The sequence below is a fragment of the Ascaphus truei genome, chromosome 7 (assembly GCF_040206685.1).
Source record: "Ascaphus truei isolate aAscTru1 chromosome 7, aAscTru1.hap1, whole genome shotgun sequence".
NCBI classification, from domain to species: domain Eukaryota; kingdom Metazoa; phylum Chordata; class Amphibia; order Anura; family Ascaphidae; genus Ascaphus; species Ascaphus truei.
Window position 1 is genome coordinate 27298068 of NC_134489.1, and position 22247 is coordinate 27320314.

Here is a 22247-nt window from a genome sequence, read left to right on the forward strand (position 1 = left end):
CCACATATTGGGGACCACAGGAGCATGATATGAGGTAGATAACAAAAGTTGAATGGAAATTAATTCTACCCTTCACCTCATATTCATTATGATTGGAGAGGGAACAGAAAACATTACTGGTAACGAGATGTTTACATGTGTGACAGCGCTTGCGTCCACATGAAGTTACCGCAGGGTTGAGTAGAAACTTTGGAGCATCCACTAGCAGCATCTCTCAACCGGCTAGGGGCCAAGATATTCTTAATATTTCTGGTCTGTTTATATGTAACCGGTATATTGGAAGGTAATGTAGGTCCCAAAATGGGATCACTTCTGAGGATGTTTCAATGTTTACTCAACACCCCTTTTATTTTAGATGCTGGCTGATTGTATTTAGTAATAAACCTGGGACAATTCCCCTGGTTTTGTCCCTTATCACTGGTAGTAACCACGAGATTACTGGGATATATAAAGGTTATAACAAGGATTCTGTTACAAAGATTTTTAATGAAGTTAAAAGAATCGATAGAAATAACCTTTTAAATCAATCTAAAAATAGGATCCATCCCAGTAATCTCTTTATGCATGTTTTTCCTGTTTGTTTCTATTTTTTCATACGTCAGATATCCCCAAAGGGAAGTGCACCGGTCCTGGAGGTATTGCAATACCAGGTCAATGCGTGGAGTGGACAGAGCAAGCTCTTCTTCCATCTCCCTGTTCTAAAAATCCATTTAATATATGGTCCCCAGATAGGGAACGTATCAGATATTAAACTGATAAAAACAGATTTTTTTAAATTTTTTATTAAAGTAGGATTATTTCCACATTGTTCACTTTTCAGAAAAAAACAAACCACCCCATCATTACAATAACCCATTCACATTTCAGTACAACATATTGTATACTTGTACTTGTATACTTCATAATTGTTCAGAATCATCACACAGTTTCCTCCCAACACCGTTATTACTCCTAATGTTCTTTTATTTATTATTCCTCTTTCCCACCCTCCTTAGTCTTATCATTTCTCCACAAGTCTGCTCCACTGCTTCCCTTCTTCTGCTCCCCATCTTCTTTTATCCAGCAGATAGTATGTGTACATCTTGCCCAAAATCATTCGCGCACACACATTCACTCTAATTATCTATTTGTTATAAATAACCACATTTCTTACCTCCCACAACACTTCCTTTACACAACACATAATATTCCATAACACCCCCTGTGTCTTTCCTTTTAATCCATTTAACCAATACATCATCATATTGTATTCTAATTTCAGAACCCCCGTTAATTCTTTAATCACTTTCCTCAAACCGTTCTTGTACGAGTAACCGTGTAAAGACTACAGAACACAATTTGTTGTTCGTGTTAAAAACTGATTCTGAAACGTACAACTGTACGTGAGAACAACAAAGATTCCTGAACAGCATGATGGGTGAGATGATGCCGACGGTGGCAACATCTATGGACCTAAAGTTTAATATGAGCAAAGTACATGTTCATTGTAAGGCTTGTTTCTAAACAACATTTTTTGTTGTGCCAGTTGGAGCAAAGATATACAACTGATTCGGAGGAAGACACTCTAGAGCATGCGACATATAACTGTCTGTGGGAGAAACATGGAGAATCCAAGTTGATACCAGTGCACTTGATTGACTGGCCCTGTGCCTTGTTGATCGTGATATCGAATGCCAGCCTGACCGGGAAGTGTAGGCGCTTGAAACTGAACGGCATGTCTGTCGGAATGCGGGGGATGAATACATCTCCTTTTCCCTTCCCGGTCAACACTGTCACTTCAATTACGTTGGGCAGCAAGTTAACGCACAGCCTTGTGCCATTACACAGCATAGGTGGGTTGAGATTGCGAAGCAGCATGATGGGTGACCCAACTTTCAGTCGAAGGTGATATGGTGGCATTCCTGGGGGGTCGAATGAGTTGAGGAATTCTGTTGGATAGTTGACGGCTGCGTCGGCATCCACCACCGTATCGATTGAGTTGTACTCAGTAACTGTGCCCGGAAGCATATCCTGAATCTGATAATTAATTTAATTGACAGAATACTTTTTAGCAGCAAGGATGGCTCGTTCACACAGCCACTGGTGATTTTTGTAATTTGCCAATATGTTTGGATATACTTTATGTATCAGTCCTGTAACCGATGCCACCATCTGGCAAAAATCCTCTGGAAAAGTAATTTCACCTGAAACTAGTGGAGTGATACCTGGCTTCACCTTCAGCGTGCGCACACAACTGTGACACACAGCACAGTCACACAGAGCACATACCTGTCTGCAGTCTCTTAATGCAGATTTCCAAGTTGTGAGCCGCCATTTTTACACTCCCATACCTGACGAGGCGCATAGTATTATGGGAACATATATATACGCACACATGGCAGACGGGGGGCACAGCGCGCGCACACACCTGGCTGCAGTCTCTTAATGCAGCATTCCAAGTTGCGAGATCCGCCATTGTTACACTCCACGAGGTGCATAGCATTATGGGAAATTTAGTTATTTGCCATTGCGTGATGTCACTGGGGGCAGGGTTAGTGTGTTGCAATGTAACCGCCCAGCCGGTCACAAACCAACACAATTTTTGACTATATATATATATATATATATATATATGCAAGAGAAAAAGAAAGGACCCCGCGTCCGCAAGACATATAAACACAGCTAAATACCGACACTGGATGTATCCAAAATACAGTGATGGGTCGGTGGTGCTATAAGGGCAGTTAGATAGGATGAGAGAGAAAAGAAGGCCCTAAAAAAGCACTCTAGTATGTGTATTAGTACAAATCACATAATGTTTATTAATGTATTGTCACAGAACAAAAATGGTTAAAACAAAGCACAGAAATGGTTAAAATACAGCATGGATCCCCTGTTCATTACAAAGCTAGACACATCCTCCAAACAAATGCCCAAAATACACTCAGATAGTATTCTGAAATGCTTGACAAGGTAAACCAGGTGTGACACCCAAAAGGCTAAATAGTCACGGCTAGGGCTATGTGATCATCTGCAAAAATCAAATATGCCTACTTTCCCCTGCAATATAGGGTTTGTCTGAGTCGACACAGAGTAGCAAGTGAGTAACAGCAGAGATACACAATATACAGCCTGCAAAGCACATATAAGCCTATAGCTGAAAAGAGTGATACGTCACCTATGGTCAGGTACAATGTGGTCGGTGCATGAAGGGGGAAACAAGGAGAGATGCTAGAGCATGGTAATGTGACCCAGAGAGGGGACAAACCAGGGGATCCTGCCTGCTAGACCTGCTCCTACGCGTTTCGGCACACAGCCTTCTACTGGGAGTGGTGTTGTAAGCAGGGAGACATGCAAGTTTAAAAAGGAAACCTAATTGGACTAGTGAGTGTGATCACCTGGCAAAAACAGGCATGAATAAATTATACAAAAGACAAACAGATGTGTGTTCAGGGTATTGCTCAATGACTCATAGGTGGTCTCAGTTTCTAAGCCAATGCAAAATCGCTTTATAGGAACACTGTCAATCCTCCATAAAAGGCAGCAATTACATAGATACCTTCTGGTGTGTCCAATGCATGATTATGGCATCCAGCAAAGAGCCACAGGTGTAACATGTTCTCGATCCAAGCTTAGTGTAGTTAAGGGCAGTAACCTGGCCTCACGGAGGCTACTGCGCATGTCCGTGATGTCATCACTACGCGCTTAGATACTCAGGCGCCCTGAGTCAAGTGATAGTCCCTGCATGCCATAGGATATCAAGGGCGGCTTACTGCGCATGCGCGACTCTACTTCCAACATATAGTTTAGACAGACTGGCTGAACTTGCAATGCCTTGCATGCCGCGCATGCGCGCCTGTATATAAAGGAAGCCCAAATGACAAACAGGCGAACCCACACTGCTCCGCTCACCACAAACACGCTGCACCCACAGTTAAGGGCACAATGTACATAAAGGCACTGCTACACTCAATATAAGGACAAAGGCAGCCCAAGAATGCAGGAGATCACAACCAGTAACTCCACAACTGTTGCCAAAACAATGGCATGGTCAGATTCACTGTGGAAGTCCTAAACGCAACAAACATACTTTCTGCCTAGTCATAGCTGAGAACACCTACACACAACCATAATGAAATGAGCTTGGGATGATATTATATCCCACAGTTGTATAATATATGTAAATGCTTTTGCACTAACATCAAAACGGTACATAACTTAAAGTGCATTATTATCCAAACACAGAATCAAGGATAACAGGTGATCCACCTCATGGCTATAAGCTGTCAGTATGAAGTAAAGGGATGATATAGTTCTCCTGTTGGTCATTTTTGATGTATCCAAAATTCAGACATTACTAAGAGTACATCATTTCTACTTTCTCCAGTTGCATGAATTAAAGTCCAAAATTGGTCGGAAAAACATAATATGCAACATGATTTTTCATTTTACTTTAGTAAAGCCAGATAGTGTCTTTCCACCTGGTTTACCTTGTCAAGCATTTCAGAATACTATCTGAGTGTATTTTGGGCATTTGTTTGGAGGATGTGTCTAGCTTTGTAATGAACAGGGGATCCATGCTGTATTTTAACCATTTCTGTGCTTTGTTTTAACCATTTTTGTTCTGTGACAATACATTAATAAACATGTGATTTGTACTAATACACATACTAGAGTGCTTTTTTAGGGCCTTCTTTTCTCTCTCATCATATATATATATATATATATATCCCCCCCTTATCTAACTGAGGGGGTAGAATGCCTTGACTACGTGTGCTGCCTCTACCTGCTGGCTTCCAGGAGGCCTGCGCCTCTGCTTTGGGAGCCTGGGGTGCAATATAACACAACTCTGACAGCGCCTCCACCCAGATGAGGTCTGCACTATATAGTGGGCTAGCCCCAACCAGGAACACCTTAATAGAAAAATACACACAGTGTCTGTATATAAATAGCTTTACTGAAAAAGGTAACTTACTCTCTAAACTTAACTTGCGACATAACAACAACATAACACATTCATATAACCCACACTAAGTAGAAGTAACCCGCACCAGTGTCCCAGTCTACTCCCAGCCCACGTGTATGGCAGTGCTGCCCCGTGAAGCGTTGGTGCACTTGTGGGTACCTGCCCGGTATGCGTCCTTTGACATCACATGATGGATCTTCGCAAAGGATCTTGTCGAGCTCCGGATCCGCGTCCATCGGGACCTCTTTCCGGCACAGATATCTCTCCGGCACGAGTCTTGGGCCTAATGCTGCGTTTGATCCCAAACGCCGGCTTCAGTAACTTTCACACACACAGCTCTATTTCTAAACTGTAATAACACTAAAGGGGAAATGCCCTCAGCACTATAGGTATTCCCTGGCCACAAACTAAGGGAAGGTAAAGTAATTGGGGCCTGCAAGGGTAGTCTTGCCTAGCCCCCAGAGCACAACTCTGTGGGCACAACCTGCTCTTTCCCTGTCCTGGCTAGATCTCTCTCTCAACTGCCTCCTGCTTAACTGCCTAACTGCCAGCATGAGTTCCCATTACACAAATGTAGCAGCCTGATTGGCTGCTTGTGTTCCATCTCCATGCAGCCCCCTCTCTCCTCACTCTATACTGCCATGCGCGAACTCTCTGCTCTGACATCCGCAAGATGGCCGCTGCTACCCAGCCACCGAGACTTCCCGCTCCTGCGCTCTGCTGCGCGCCTCTGCAACGGCTCGAGGGGGGGTGTCACGGGGGAGATCACCTAGCCCTGGATATATATATATATATATAGGACACACAATTGAAAAGGACAAAGACAATTCCCTCAGTAGCACTCTAAATTACACCTAAACTAGTCTATAAGATAAAGATTGTTAAGAAGAAACAGATGCTCCGCCAATTCAGAAAAAATGAACAAGATTTTATTAATTTAACAACAAGACACACTAACTTAAAAACATGAAAATACTAAAGACAGCCTATAAAAATATATATGTAACCAAAATATAAAGAGAGGACTACTAATCAAATACTATCAGTATTATAAAAAGAAAAAAAAAACTAAAATGTGTCTAAATAGGTTTTAAATAGTGACAACAAAGTAGTTTAGTCTAACATAATAGGCAATACAAAATATATTCCCACTGACATATGCATGAAAAAATGATAAATCATTGCGTTGGAATAAGTATATAGTCAATGACCCAGTATATAGCCAGGAAAAGAAATTGATATGTATACCAAAAACAAAGGGGAAAAAAAAGGGAGATAAAGCAACCAGGGAAAAATTAATATAACAATAATAATAGTTATACCCTGAACAGCATTTCCCCAAAATGAAATCAATGAGAACTGATGCAGCAAATAATGAAAAGTATATCTAATAAAGACATGTTAGCAAACAGAGTTATACATATTGAAAACACCACAATGCGCAGCACTGCAAGGGCAGGTAATGCCCAAACAGTAAGGAGGGTAATACTCAGCTGCAGCTAGATTGTGTAGAATTTGTGTCCATATCGAATGAACAGGATGTGTTTCCAAAGTCTGCTTATATCAGGAACAAAAAATAAAGTCCAAAATGCTGCATCAGATCCATCATATGTCCCTCGAAATAAAAGATTACATAAAGGCTGTAGTAAAGTAAACACTCTACGCGTTTCACCCGTCGGTGGGCTTCTTCCCGGAGTGGTAAAATTTTAAGTGAAGGCGAGCAGTGTTTTATAGGGGATAAAGTAATCAATTCCAGGTTTGTTCTTATTTTCCTGTCCAATTAAAGATACCTGCTCAATTGAGCTACGTCACGCACACCAGTGCAAGCAATATTGTAATCATTTCACGCGGAGCTTCAAATTAAGCCCATATATTTGCACTGGTGTATATGAACTTGACAACTTCACAGCACAAAAAAGTGACAGCTTGCGAGTATATAGATATCTATGATCTTATAATAAACATTTCTCCCTAAAGAGATAGTATTGCAGCTACAGACATAAAAATTAGCAGCACCGCTTTTCTTTTGCATCCCTGGAAATGCAAACAGCATCATTTAGCACAAAATCAGGAATACAATGCAGCATATAGTAGTTTAAAGTATATTAGTACAACTTTAAAGATCTAATTTTATCCATTGACTACTAGTCATCATCGTAATTATACCATTAATACTAAGCTAACAATATTATTCTCTGACATAGACTGAAAACATATACATACTTCAGTAATCAAAGCATAAATACAGAAACCAAAAAAATTCTGTGTAGATGGTATTTCCATCAATACAATGGTTCTGAAGCAAGGATTATGCTGAAGCAGACGTCATTAGTGATGTATTAAATGACGTCACTAGCAGATCATATCATAGACTAGTGCAATGGGAAATATCAATTCATTTTTCAAAACATTTTATAGTCCAAGCAATAATATAGTAACCGAGAAATCTGTATAGAAGATGTTTCCATCAATGCTGTGATTCTGACACAAGGATTATGCTGAAGCAGAAGTCATAGGTGATGTATTAGATGACGTCACTAGCAGATCATATCGAGGACTGGTGCAGTGGGAGGTATCAATTCATTTGCCAATGCACTGACAAAGCAAAGACATATATGTTAATAACATAGAACAATAGTATATTTAGAGTTGGTATTGAAAAAATGAGAAAATTAATAAATGAAAAGAATTATATATTTATAAAAGAGTAGAAGATGACATTATATCAGAAAATAATTATGAAATTTTGTTTAAAAAATTAAATATTATAACAGAGGAACGAAATAATACATATTTATGCAGAATTAATTTCAAAAAAAGGGGAGGGGGGACACGCGTCTTCACAAAGTTATGAAGATAAATTGGACCATAATATTGCATGTATGTACAGATGTCAATTGTAAACTATAAAAACATAGCAAACCCTAAAGAATCATTTAGTCCCATGGGCTGCATGGTATTGAGAAGAACTATCCAGCGACACTCCTTTTTAAGGAGAGCTTTCTCCAAATCCCCACCCCTTATGCCTAGGGCCACTTTATCAAAGGCAAATGCTTTTAGGCATGTACTGTCTGAAGCATGATGTTGAAGGAAATGTCTAGCTACAGATGTAATTTTTTTGAATGAGTCCAAATCCCTTTGTGCCGTTTTGATATTCCTTGTGTGTTCTAAGACCCTAAAGCGGACTTCTTGTGTAGTCATGCCAATATATTTAAGGTCACAGGGACAAGTTAAACAGTATATCACCCCCTTGGTCTTACAATTAAGGGTGTATCCAATATTATATTCTTTAGTGTGTTTACTGTTCAAAAATTTGTCCATCTGTACCATATACCTACAGGCAGAGCAGCTGTTACATTTAGAGAAACCCTTTTTCCTAAGAGACAAAAATGTTTCGCTTGTATGGGGAACATAGTGACTATGTACAAGTCGGTCTTTGAGATTAGGTGACCGTCGACTTGTCATGTTGACCTTGTCACCTACCGCTTCCCTTAGTTCTCCGTCTGTACATAGGACAGGCCAGTGTTTTTGTAAGATACACTGGAGATCTTTCCACCTGTCATTATATGTACCAATAAAACGTGTTTTGGAGTCTTGTGTCCTCATTTTCGGATGTAATAATGTAATGCGTTTGCTACTTGCACTGTGCTGATACCCAGCATGAATGTATTTATTGCTGTAGCCTCTAGATCTAAATCTTTTACGCATCTGAGCAGCCCTAGATTCGAAACAGGCCTCGGTTGAGCAATTCCGCTTTAATCTCAAAAATTCACTGCGGGGGATGCCCCGAATCTGGTGCTGCTGATGAAAACTTGAGGCATGCAAGATTGAATTTGTGGAGGTAGATTTTCTGAAAATATCAGTACCAATACTGCCAACCTCATCAATGAAGATCCTGAGATCCAGAAAATCCACTGATTCAGTGCTTGATTTATAGGTAAGTTTAATATTGAGTTTGTTGTGGTTGAGCACATCGACGAAACTCCTAAGCTCCGTAGCAGAGCCCTGCCAGAGAATAAGGATATCGTCAATGTATCTCAACCACAACAAAACATGCATGGTAAGATGAAGATTTTCCTCACAAAAAACCACCTCCCTCTCCCACCAACCCAGAAATAAGTTTGCATATGATGGGGCACATGTTGCCCCCATCGCCGTCCCTCTAATCTGTAAATAAAATCTACTCTTAAACACAAAATAATTGTGATATAATATAAATGAAAGAAGCTGTAAGAGAAGATTAGTGAGATTTGGACTGAAAGAGGACGTTTTCAAAAAAAAATCCACAGCGCATAAGCCATCTTTGTGGTTTATGGAAGTGTATAAAGCCTCCACATCACACGTGACAAGAATAGTATTGGCATCAGCTATGATGCCATCCAATCGTGAAAGGACGTCCATAGTGTCACGTAAATATGATGGTAAAGCTTCCACGGATGGGCGTAAGAAAGGGTCCAGGAATTGGCTGATGGGCTCACACAGGCTGCCAATACCCGCCACAATTGGTCTCCCAGGGGGATTGGTCATGCTCTTATGTATCTTGGGTAACAAATACAGGGTTGCCATAATAGGATGTTTGGTAATTAGGCTCGCTCTATTTTTGCTTGTTATAGTACCCATTGTGCAAGCTTCACTGAGAATAATTTCAAGCTCTTTTTTGAACTTGTCAGTGGGATCAGCACTAAGTTCTGTATAGCAATTTCGATCTCGCTGTTGTTTAAAGGCTTCCCGCTCATACTGGGATTTAGGCCACACCACCACATTGCCACCTTTATCAGCTGGTTTGAACTCGACCGTTGTCATTTTGCCAAGTTCTTTCACAGCACGCCATTCCTGGAAATTCAAATTTTTGGCCCCTGATCGCTCAGGTAATTTCAGAATATCATTGGCCACCAGGGATACAAATACTTCTATCTGTGGGCATGTCTGGAATGGTGGGCAAAATGTGGATTTAGGACGAAATTGAGCTAGGATTTTGGACTCACTTGGGACAGAATCTTCAATTCCTACAAATTCGGTATTCATATCGGAGATAAGTTGACGTTCCATCATATTCCATCCATCATCTCGTTCCAAATGTATGGAGGTATATTTACCTTTGGAATAGAATTTCCTCAGAAGAAGTTTGCGGCAAAATAGATGTAAGTCCTTAATCCATTCAAACTTATCCATTGTTGAAGTAGGGGCGAATGATAAGCCCTTTTTAAGGACATTAATTTGATCCGCAGTCAGGCAGATGTCTGACAGATTCACAACTGTCAATTCCTTTGAGTCTTCGGGAACCGTCACTTCTTCTTCGTTTTGTAGCCATAACGTTGCCTGTCTCGCAAACGTCTTGCGTCCCCTCCGAGTACTCCTCCTGCTTTGTCCTGTTGGCCACCTCTGCCTAAAAAAGGTGCTCTATAATTGGAACCAGCTCCATGTGTGGCATCTGCATCCGAAGATTCTGCTTCAGAAGAGGTGAAGCCTGGGGAGATATCAGCTGCATCAATGTTAGATTTATTCCTTTTACCATGTTTCTTGCCCCTTTCCCAGCGGTAAACATTGTTTGCTTTGTAATCAGCAGAGTCACGTAGAAATTTTGTTTTCTTGACAGTTGTAATGTCCTCCTCATACTTTGATAAGTCCTGCTCTATTTTAGCAATTAGGTCTACTGTTTCACTTTCCATATTTTTCAATGTCAACTCTGTTTGTTCTGCTATGTCCTTTAACACACTTTCATCATGTGCAATTAAAATATGCATCAACTGAAAGGAACAGGTACTAAGTGTGTTCTCCCATTGTTCCTTTAGTTTGATGTCATTGAATTGAAATGCCGGAAATGTCTGCAATCTCAGACCCCTTGGTATTAATTTATTGAAAATATACTTTTCCAAAGCGGTCTTGTTCCACCAAACCCTCAGTTTTTTTTGAGTAAGCAGTTTAAGTGTATGCATATTATCTTTATCCTTAGTGGTGGATACTATTACTTCTGATTGTGTACCCTCATCCATGATTGAGAAAATCTCATTAGCACTAGCTAACCGCCTTTGGTCATTGCTGCTAATAGGAAAAAAATGAATAGAGACATACATTAGGCGGAATTTAGTACGTTTGTGCTGTTTTTGAACTTTGTAGGTTTGCAAAGAATTATACGTTGGTCTGAAAGTTTATGGCTCGCGACACATTCACTTTCCTTCCCAACCCTCCATGTATGGCATTGGCAGTGGCAGCGAAGTAGAAGGAAAGACTGCTTATGTGGTTGAAACGTTGGCATTGCCATTAAATTAACATTTTTGCAAGACCGTGTGCCTGGATGCTTTCCTTCTACTTCGTGATCTCCCTGGGGAGTACAGGATCTTCCCCATCTCCAAGAGCACTGGAAATTAATCTATATTGCTGCTATTACAGGGTGCCTGTGACCCTCTCTGTGTTCATTGGCAGTGGGAGCTTCACTCTAAAGAACTTACTGTTCTACTGCTGCCTCCAGAGCTGCCCGATTGGAATACGGCTCTCATTATACGGAGAGCCCGTCTAATGTGAGAGACATTTTCATCCTCCTGCTTTGCCTCCTCCACCTTCACCTTCACCTCCTCTTTCTCCTTCACCACTGCCTCATCCGTGGATGATTCCTCTTCCACCTCAGTGGATGTCTCTGTAAATTCCTCGTCCGAACTACAAAAGAATCCCAATGACAATGAGTATTATAAATACTTTTAGTCTTCCAGTGCCCATGTTAGCTATCCCAGCAACTACTCTTCTTTACTACCTATACTTACATCTATCAGGGCCATTTCTCTAATGCCTCATGAGTTACATTCTTGCTTACCACTTGGCAGTAACATATACCTCCTGCCTGATGTCGGCCCTACTTTCCCCAGTCTTCTGTCGGAGCTAAGGGCCACCCTCTTAAATATTGGGATTGCTGTCTTGCACACATCAGTTGCTCACACAGAACCGGGTTGAAAGTCAGAAATCACTGAATTATGAGAGAATTAACAGAAGAGGTACAACCCCTCACCCAACACCTCAGATTTACAATCCTGTTGGGCTAAGTACCCGCCCCCAGCTGGAAATTGTTGATAGTGTGGGACGCCATAACAATGGAACAAATATTTTGCTACAAGGAAAGAGACCCCCTGTGAGTTACCATAATCACACTGGCTGCTTTTGAAGCCCCTGCACAATACAGAATATGTGAATGGACGCTGTCATTGGCATACAGTCATTGTATTTCGCTGTGTTTTGGCTCTGTGCACCCCAGTAGATTGTTCCTGGTTAAACAAGTGTAACGGGTGTTCCCTATGAATACCGCCGCTACTACTTGCTGTGCAACCTGTGTGGCTTTCAGGAGCCTAAGCCTCCGCTTGGGGAACCTGGGGTACATACATATCATACATCTCTAGATGAAACGCCTCCACCTGGTAGGGATCCCAACGGAGTGGGAGGAGGCCCTCACAGGAAACAACCACACAACGCTACCGAATATAAAACAGGACTGGCTTTACTGCATGGAAACACACATATCACGTAACATCATAACATCATAACAGCATAACCTCATCATGCGCCACGGCGGGCGCTAACCACACTGGGTGTCACGGCGGACACTAACCACACTAGGCGTCACGGCGGACGCTACCACCTCTAGGCGTCACGGCGGACGCTAACCACCCACAATGTGACCCCACCCTGTGTCCAGTAACCCCCCACCCAAATGTCTCGTGCTCCCGAAGTCAAATACCACTGTACATGTGTATGTGTGACTGCGCAGCCACTATGTTTGGTGATAGGCCTGGTTGGTGCACGTGAGTTGCAGGTTACCTGCCCGGGCTCCAGCCACGGGTACCGCAATATAAATCCGCACGATCCGACGTGGTCCTCCACACCGCGTGGGTTGAATGTCCAGCGCGAACAAGGTCACTCCTTGTCGCAGGGTCTTTGGTGGTGTCCTGAGCCCAGAACCCACCTCACAGGGCCGCACGGCTTCAACACTGTGTCCCTGTCTATTCAACCAATAAATGGGGCAGCGTCCCTATCTAGGGCCTGTCCCTAAGCTCCACAAGCTACTAGATGACTCAGGACCTAACTGGGACCTTGGGGGCTGCTGGCCTAATGCAGAGGGTCACTGACCCCTGCATCCACCTCTTACCCCTATCTGGTCCGGATCCTGACTCCTGCGTGGCTGCAAAACCCCGCGAAATGTAGCAATCTCTCCCCAGGCAAATTCCTCAGCCCTATTGGCTCCCTGGCGTCAGGTGTCTCTGCCCCTATGCACCCTGGGGGCTGGCATGCTCATCTCGCGCATGCGCGAGCTATCTGGTCCTCCCGCGCTGGGTTCGGGCACTGCGCATGCGCAACAGCCCTAACATGGCGGCGCCCTGCTTCCCGAGCCGCCGGGCCGGTAGCAACGCGATCGCGGCCTTAGCGACGGCCCGATCGCGTCCCCGGCAACCGGCCTGCTCGCCGCTCGCGTCCCTAGCAACCAGGGATCGCTCCTTCGCGCGCCGCCCCCCCCTCACTCCCTCGCACACAGCGTCTGCCGAAAGGGAGGAGGGGGTCAGCCATGACAGGGGGGAACCTGGCTACATCCTCCCCCTGGTGAGAACTCCAACGTCCTCGCTTGAACCACATAACCTTCCAACAGTGTACAAAAATTATATAATAAAAATGCAGTGTTAAAATACAACTTAACGATTACTCTAAACGAGATTGTACAGTTCAACAAACATATTTATAACTGAGGCTAGCTTGGCTTTAGCTTGCTGCTGAGACTCATAGTGAGGTGCCCCTAATGAATCGTAAGCCACTCTAGTGGGAGGGCGTCTCACTCGCTGACTCCTGCGAGTCTCAGTCTCCATTTCTTCCTCTTGAGACAGACCATCGTAGGCTTGAGGCCTAGACTCTCTGGCAGAGAGTGAACCAGTTTGGGGAAAGTCTCTTTGCAACTGAACATTGTCTCTTTGAGACACAAAACTCGGAGTGGTAGGATCTAATGATTGATTACTTGGTGATAATTCTGATGAAGGTACTTTGTCAGCCGGCCCCTTACTTGTTGCTCCTTCGGGAGGTGCCCACCAGTCTCTGTTGGATGTTCCCTCCAAAGGATCCTGAATTGTCTCATCTGTGGGCCCTGGATTCTCAATAGACTCTTCAGGCTCACTGTCGTTCATTACTGTTTCTGTTTCGGGTTCACTTTCTCCCAGTTGGGAGATAGGTAACAAGTGGTTTCGGTGCCAGACTTTTACCCTGCCATTCACGTCACTAATGCGATAAACAGGGAGGCCCGGCATTTGGGACTCTACTTGAAAAGGCCCCTCTCTCCAGCGATCAGCTAACTTGTGCTTGTCTGGAATCCCTAAGTTGCGTAGGAGAACTGCGTCTCCCGGTAGGAGCGCTCTATAGCGTACTTTGTGGTCGTACCGTCTTTTATTATTGGCATTCAGTCGAGCGGTGGCTCTTTCGGCTAACTGATAGGCACGGTGCAGACTGTCCTGGAGTCTCTGCACATATCGATAATGAGCCATGTTGGGCATCCCGTCGATAGATACCCGTAGGCGGATGTCGATTGGCAGTCTGGCTTCTCTCCCGAACATCATGAAGTATGGGGTGTACCCGGTGGACTCGTGCCTAGTGCAATTGTAGGCATGCACCAAGGCCTCAACATGTTTACTCCATTCTCCTTTTTGGGAATTTTTCAGAGTGCCTAGCATGTCCAACAATGTCCGATTAAATCTTTCAGGGAGCGCATCTCCCTCTGGGTGGTAGGGAGTAGTCCTGGACTTTTGAATGTTCAACAGTGTTAGCAACTCTTTGATCAGCTTGCTCTCAAAATCCCGTCCCTGGTCAGAGTGCATCCTGCTGGGCAGACCATAATGCACAAAATACTTCTCCCACAGTACTTTAGCCACTGTGGTAGCCTTCTGGTCCTTCGTGGGGAAGGCTTGAGCGTATCGAGTGTAGTGATCTGTCACTACTAGCACATTTCCTATACCCTTTGAATCTGGCTCTATGCACAAAAAGTCCATACAAACTAAATCCATAGGCCCAGCACTTTTGAGATGGCCCATTGGAGCAGCACGGGTGGGAAGGGTCTTCCTATGAATGCACCGTAGACATTTTCTGCAGTGTTGTTCAATTGACTCCCGCATTCTAGGCCAGAAGAACCGGTCTCGCACTAAACCCAAGGTCTTATCCACCCCCAAATGTCCATGATCATCATGTAGTGATCTTAAAACGAGGCCTTGCATACGCCGAGGTAGAAATAATTGTCGACGGTCAGGATGATTGTGGAATTGAACAACCCTATAGAGTAGGCCGTTATTCATCTCAAACTTATCCCATTCTCTCATGAGAAGACTCACATCCTCGCGAGGAGCCCGTTTCACCAGTGAAGAGTCATTTTTGTGTAGGGCCTCTCGGACAGCCTTAGCCGCAGGATCATGTGTCTGTGCTAGTACCAGTTCCTTCACCGTGAAGATAACGTCTTGTGTTAGACCCATGCCATCGGGGTGGCAGTAAGCTTCTGGAAGGGCTTGAGGTCGACACCCTAAAGAATCCACTACTCGTAGCTCGGAGAATGCCACTCGGTCGTTTACAATAGCAGCAGTGGAACACATAGCTCTCATTCCTGGTCCTGGAATTTCTTCCCACGGGCCATCGTCGGCGGTCTCGCCCAGTCCCGATCTCCTAGATAGAGCATCGGCTCCTATATTGAGAGGTCCAGGCTTATATTTCATAGAAAACTGGTAATTGGCAAGGGTGGCCAACCATCTGTGACCGGTCGCATCTAACTTGGCCGTGGTTTGTACATAGGTCAGCGGATTGTTGTCTGTTCGGACCTCGAAGGTGACCCCATATAGGTAATCATGTAGTTTGTCAGATATGGCCCATTTGAGGGCAAGGAACTCCAATTTGTGAACTGGATAATTCTTTTCATTGGGAGTCAAACTTCTACTTGCATATGCCACAGGACGAAGTCCAGTGGGGTACTTCTGGTGTAGCACAGCTCCCAATCCGTTGAGGCTGGCATCCACGTGCAGAATGTAAGGCTTCTCCGGGTCAGCATAGGCTAGAACGGGAGCCTCTGTTAAACTATTCTTCAGCCTCTTAAATGCTTCTTCACAAGCGGGGCGTCCACCGATCCCCGAAGGGGGTCCTTGGGGGGGTCCTCTTCTGCTTGGGTTCCTCTGGATAGACCTTCAGCAGATCGTTCAGCACAGCTGCCTTCTTGGAGTATCCGTCCACGAATCGTCTATAGTATCCACAGAACCCGAGAAATGACCTCAGCTCCATTACATTCTCGGGTCTTGGCCAATTCACCACCACCTCCACCTTGGCCGGGTCGGTGGCCACTCCGTCTGCGGACACGATATGACCCACATAAGTGACCGATGTTCGACAGAAGCGGCACTTATCCAAGGAGAGCTTCAGGCCTTCTTTCCCTAAGCGATCCAACACTTTCATCAGCCTAGTCTTGTGTTCTTCAAGGGTGGCTCCGAACACAATTATGTCGTCTAGGTAGACCAAACACTCACGCGGACACATATCTCCAATCGTCTTTTCCATAAGCCGTTGGAAAGTGGCTGGAGCGCCACAGATACCTTGGGGCATCCGAGTGAACTGATAAAATCCCAGAGGACAGACGAACGCCGTCTTCTCTTGATCAGTGGGGCTCATCGGAACCTGGTAATACCCAGATCGAATGTCCAACACGCTAAACCACTGGCTTCCGGACAGTGCGCTGAGGATCTCCTCTATTCGGGGTAGCGTGTATTGGTCAGGCACAGTACGTCTGTTCAATGTTCTGTAGTCCACGCACAATCGAACAGACCCATTCTTCTTTCGTACCACCACAATCGGTGAGGCATAGGGACTCCGAGATCCGGTCACTATGCCGGCCGTTTTCATCTCATTCAGGACACCCCGCACATCCTCCACATCTCTGGGAGCTAAGCGGCGCGACCTTTCCCTAAATGGCGCGTCATCATTCAGACGAATCGTGTGCTGAGCGCTTCTGCTGCATCCCACGTCCATCTCACTAGTAGAGAACACATCTCGTCTCTCTCTCAACTGAGCACGTAGCTTCTCTTTCCATGCTTCCTCCAGGGGAGACTCTCCGAAGTCGAATTGTAGTGCCTCGGCCTCTTCTCCCACACGGGCAGTGTGAACGGTCACTGGGTCGTCTACAGGATCCACAGGATAAATTCTACCCAACCTTTGTCCTACTTCCAGCGGCACGGTATGGAGAGACATGTTCTGGATAGACACGGTAATCTTCCTGGGGACAGTAGATGGCCAATCCCATACTTCAGGTATCATTCGGTATCCCCACTGATTCTCAGACTCGGGGAGGGTCTCCAGCGAGAAGTATCGGTCGTGTTCGTGCCGACTGGGGTACTTGATCAGCGCTGTCACGTGCCTCACTCCCCCTGGTGGAATCTGCAATAACCCTCGCTCTTGATTAAAGATTTCACCATACTCTTCCTCATACGCCACCCTATAGCATTCTTCCCGCAGGCCAGGGGCTATATTCAGGGATGACAACGGTAGCTCGCCGGCTTCTTGTAGGAAGGAGCGAATCACCGACCTCACAATATCTGCATTCGTGCCTAGTATGATGGGGGCACTGGGATGTTCTCGAGCCTCCGGACAGACCAAAGCTTCCACCAGCATGGGATGCGACTTGTTAGTGTTCAACTGCAAGATATCCAGCTTGACCGCCACTATTCCGTCTATGGGATAATCATCTTTACTCAGTCCCCATAACTTCATCTTTTCGGCTGACTGCAAGGGAAGATGGCTGAGGTGCTGGTCGTAGAATGGACGGTAGATGATGGTCACTTGTGATCCAGTGTCCAGAAGTGCTGAAGAGTATATCCCCTCCACGACGACTCTCATTACAGCGGTGGGCCCTACTCGGCAGTAAGCATCGGCCAGGGGAGTCTCCTCCGTGGAAGGCCTCCCCGACTCCTCGGCAACATCCTTGGGTACGGTTGATAGGGACGAGATTGCCTTCCGCACGGTCACGGTGTAGGTCTGGGCCTTAGTGGGGTTCGAACAGTTCCTTGCAACATGGCCCTGCTCGCCACAGTTGAAGCAACGGAAGTCTGGGCAGGGACCCGGACCGTCAAGTGACCTGGGAGCGGACCTAGGCACCTCCGGGGTGGCCGTATCCTTACCGCTCTTGCTTCCCTTTGCTTTGGGCACTGTTGCTTCCTTGGTCTCATCCTTGCGAGGGTCTTTGGCCTTCTTGGGCGTATGCAACCTAGTATAGGCCTCATGACCCTTCACCTCATCCAGTAGGTCTTCTAGAGTAGGGGGGTCCCCCTTCTGTAGCGTGCATCTGATCATTACCAGGATATGGTGCGTGGGTATGGCTCCCCGCAGGAATTGAGTGCGCCTATACTCATTTACTTCTGAGGCCTTGATGACTTGGCGGGAACGTAGCTCCCACAAGAGCAATTGGATCCGTTGTATGAACTCGGATAGGTCTTCCCCCTCTTTCTGGCGGAGATTGTAATACTTAGTCCATAACTCACTCACATCATCTTCCTTACCATATGCCCGGGTAAGCGACTCCATCATCTGATGTGCGGTAACCTCAGTATGCTGATCTTTATACATCTTGATGGTAGTGGACGCAGGCGGGCGCAGGCACTCCATGATTCGTTGTCTTTTCACCTCATCAGGACAGGTCCACTCTTCCAGTACCTGTGAAGCATATTCCTTCCAAACATCAAAAGCCTCTTCACCAGTGGGAGTAGGGTTTACCCCTGAAAAGAGCTTTAACTTGCGGTATGGCTGAGGGGAAGGGGATTCGTGCTTTGGCCTACCCAGTTGTTGGATGGCCTGGGCTAGTAATTGGATTTCTCCCATTCTACTGGGGCTGGAGCTCCGTCTGCTTGAGCGACAATTAGCACAGGATAATACACTGGCCTCATCCCCGCATACACTTTCTGGTGGGAACAGGGACATGCGCATACTAGTCTCTAGCAGGTCTGTACTGGGGCTACAGGGTTCGGGTTTTATCGGCATTTCAGGATATATAACAGGACACCCTGAGCTGAGGGCCCCGTGGAAACGCAAGTTGGATGGGCCTTGCTGTGGCGACAATTCACATCCCCCAGTGATTAATACGGTGCACCATGACCCGTCGGGGTCGGAGCGGCGACCCAAGATTCTGGCATCTTCTAAGCCTGGGTACTGCATTAGGATTAAACATAGTTCATAGGATGAGGCATTGGCGGGAACTTGTCCTACAGCAAGGGTTTGTGAGGGCGGGACTTGCCTTTTTACCGCCCACGTGTACACCTCTTGGCGGGAAGGTAACCTGTAACCTAACGACATTTTTACTGAGTTCGGGCACCCCAGGTCTGACCTCTCAGTAGCGCCTCCAAATGTAATGGGTGTTCCCTATGAATACCGCCGCTACTACTTGCTGTGCAACCTGTGTGGCTCTCAGGAGCCTAAGCCTCCGCTTGGGGAACCTGGGGTACATACATATCATATATCTCTAGGTGCAACGCCTCCACCTGGTAGGGATCCCAACAGAGTGGGAGGAGGCCCTCACAGGAAACAACCACACAACGCTACCGAATATAAAACAGGACTGGCTTTACTGCATGGAAACACACATCACATAACATCATAACAGCATAACCTCATCATGCGCCACGGCGGGCGCTAACCACACTGGGTGTCACGGCGGACACTAACCACACTAGGCGTCACGGCGGACGCTACCACCTCTAGGCGTCACGGCGGACGCTATCACCTCTAGGCGTCACGGCGGACGCTAACCACCCACAATGTGACCCCACCCTGTGTCCAGTAACCCCCCACCCAAATGTCTCGTGCTCCCGAAGTCAAATACCACTGTACATGTGTATGTGTGACTGCGCAGCCACTATGTTTGGTGATAGGCCTGGTTGGTGCACGTGAGTTGCAGGTTACCTGCCCGGGCTCCAGCCACGGGTACCGCGATATAAATCCGCACGATCCGACGTGGTCCTCCACACCGCGTGGGTTGAATGTCCAGCGCGAACAAGGTCACTCCTTGTCGCAGGGTCTTTGGTGGTGTCCTGAGCCCAGAACCCACCTCACAGGGCCGCACGGCTTCAACACTGTGTCCCTGTCTATTCAACCAATAAATGGGGCAGCGTCCCTATCTAGGGCCTGTCCCTAAGCTCCACAAGCTACTAGATGACTCAGGACCTAACTGGGACCTTGGGGGCTGCTGGCCTAATGCAGAGGGTCACTGACCCCTGCATCCACCTCTTACCCCTATCTGGTCCGGATCCTGACTCCTGCGTGGCTGCAAAACCCCGCGAAATGTAGCAATCTCTCCCCAGGCAAATTCCTCAGCCCTATTGGCTCCCTGGCGTCAGGTGTCTCTGCCCCTATGCACCCTGGGGGCTGGCATGCTCATCTCGCGCATGCGCGAGCTATCTGGTCCTCCCGCGCTGGGTTCGGGCACTGCGCATGCGCAACAGCCCTAACATGGCGGCGCCCTGCTTCCCGAGCTGCCGGGCCGGTAGCAACGCGATCGCGGCCTTAGCGACGGCCCGATCGCGTCCCCGGCAACCGGCCTGCTCGCCGCTCGCGTCCCTAGCAACCAGGGATCGCTCCTTCGCGCGCCGCCCCCCCCTCACTCCCTCGCACACAGCGTCTGCCGAAAGGGAGGAGGGGGTCAGCCATGACAGGGGGGAACCTGGCTACACAAGTTTAATGTAGGAATGTTTCTGTTAGACAAATGAAAAGCAGTGAAAGTATAAAATATATTGCATCTGTGGTTTCAATGTATGTCTGTATTCTGGAACCACAGGGTCATATGTAGGATATGAATGATAGCTGAACTCGTCCGCTTTTGAAAGCACACCAAGTCCTTTTATATTTTCATAACTTTATTGGGGAAGTCACAGAAATAAAAGGTACTTGTAGATGGTATGTGTGGTGAGAGAGTGCTTCTCTAGGTGAAGGTGCTTTGGTATGGGGGAAAAGGTCAAAACGGATTGGATTGCAAGGGAGTAGATAGAAGAAAGGTGTACTCAGGCTGCAAATGGATAAAAGGAAGCGTGATATTACTGGCACACAGGAACAGTGACAGGACTGCACTAACTGAGCATAGACAGGGGAGTTGGGAAAATCCACCTAGCTAGGAGGACTTGAGAGGTTGTCAGGGCAACCAACTTCTGGCAGTCTGGCGAGGGGAATGCATCTAAAATGTAGCAATTTCCACCTACACTGGGAGTTAAAGATGCAGGGAAAGCATACAACCAAATAGAGAAGGCTGGCAGTCAGAGCTGCAAAGGGAAACAGAAAAATAAACAGTCCTGTTCCAGACAGTCTGTCTCTTTTTGGGGGAGATATATATATACTGTATATAATAGAGAGAATATGGTAGCACACACTGAAAAAAGGCCTCAGCAGAGGCAGGTGTGGTGCACGGTAAAGGGTAAATAAGTATGCATCTACGGTGCAGCTAAAAAAAATCCATTATTCTATTGCAATGCATCATTGTGACTATACTAACTGCAGATAATAAAATGCATGCTGTATTTAAATTACCTGTGATATTTGTCATCCGTAGCTGAAAAGAAAAACAAAACATCTTTTAGAAGTCATTTCCTTAGCAAATATCTGCAGGTCCCCAGCCAGCCACTGCCAAGGGGGAGACAGCCAGTACTGCTGTCCAGGACACTTTCCTGCAAGTCATTGAGCTACAGAATGCAGACACAAGAGGAAATCCCTTCCTCTCTGATGAGCACTGAGTGGGTGAGGCCTCAGACAGTGGTTTGGATAGCGGTAATCAGGTCCAAGCAGAAGTTCAATCCTAGACAGGCAATCACAGGAACAAAGGCAGAGCTCAAGCAGGAACAGAGTACTTTGCACAAGCAAAGACAGAAAGCAACTGCCTCAGTCAGAGGGTGGGGCCTCAGGGGAGAGGTGAGAGGGAAGGGACAGACCAGGGGGAGAAACAGACATGAAAGGTGAAGAGATCTACATTGGAAGAGAAAAAAAACCCAAATGGAAAATAAAGTAGGAGAGAAATACATAAGAGGGAAAAGAAAGGTATGAGGGGTTGTGAAATAGAAAGAAAGCATGTGTGAGAGAAGAGATATGGGGGGGGGGGGCAAAAGAGACTTTGGGAGGGACAAAAAATAGACATGAGGTGAAATTAATAAGATAAAAACATAAGGAGGATCAGATAGAAATAATGATATGAAGTGTATAATAAAATAAAGACAGTGGGGAGGAGAGGAGAGAGAAACGTGCTGTGGGATTGGAGAGAGAGAAATGCTGATGTGGGAGAGGAGAAAGA

At 45.9% G+C, this 22247-nt stretch overlaps 1 non-coding gene across 1 annotated transcript; it reads right to left on the reverse strand.

Moving 5' to 3' along the window:
- Positions 1–613: 613 nt before the first annotated feature.
- On the reverse strand, positions 614–795 carry LOC142500302 (U2 spliceosomal RNA). The gene has a single exon (XR_012802897.1). It is a non-coding gene; the product is annotated as a U2 spliceosomal RNA (small nuclear RNA).
- Positions 796–22247: the final 21452 nt, after the last annotated feature.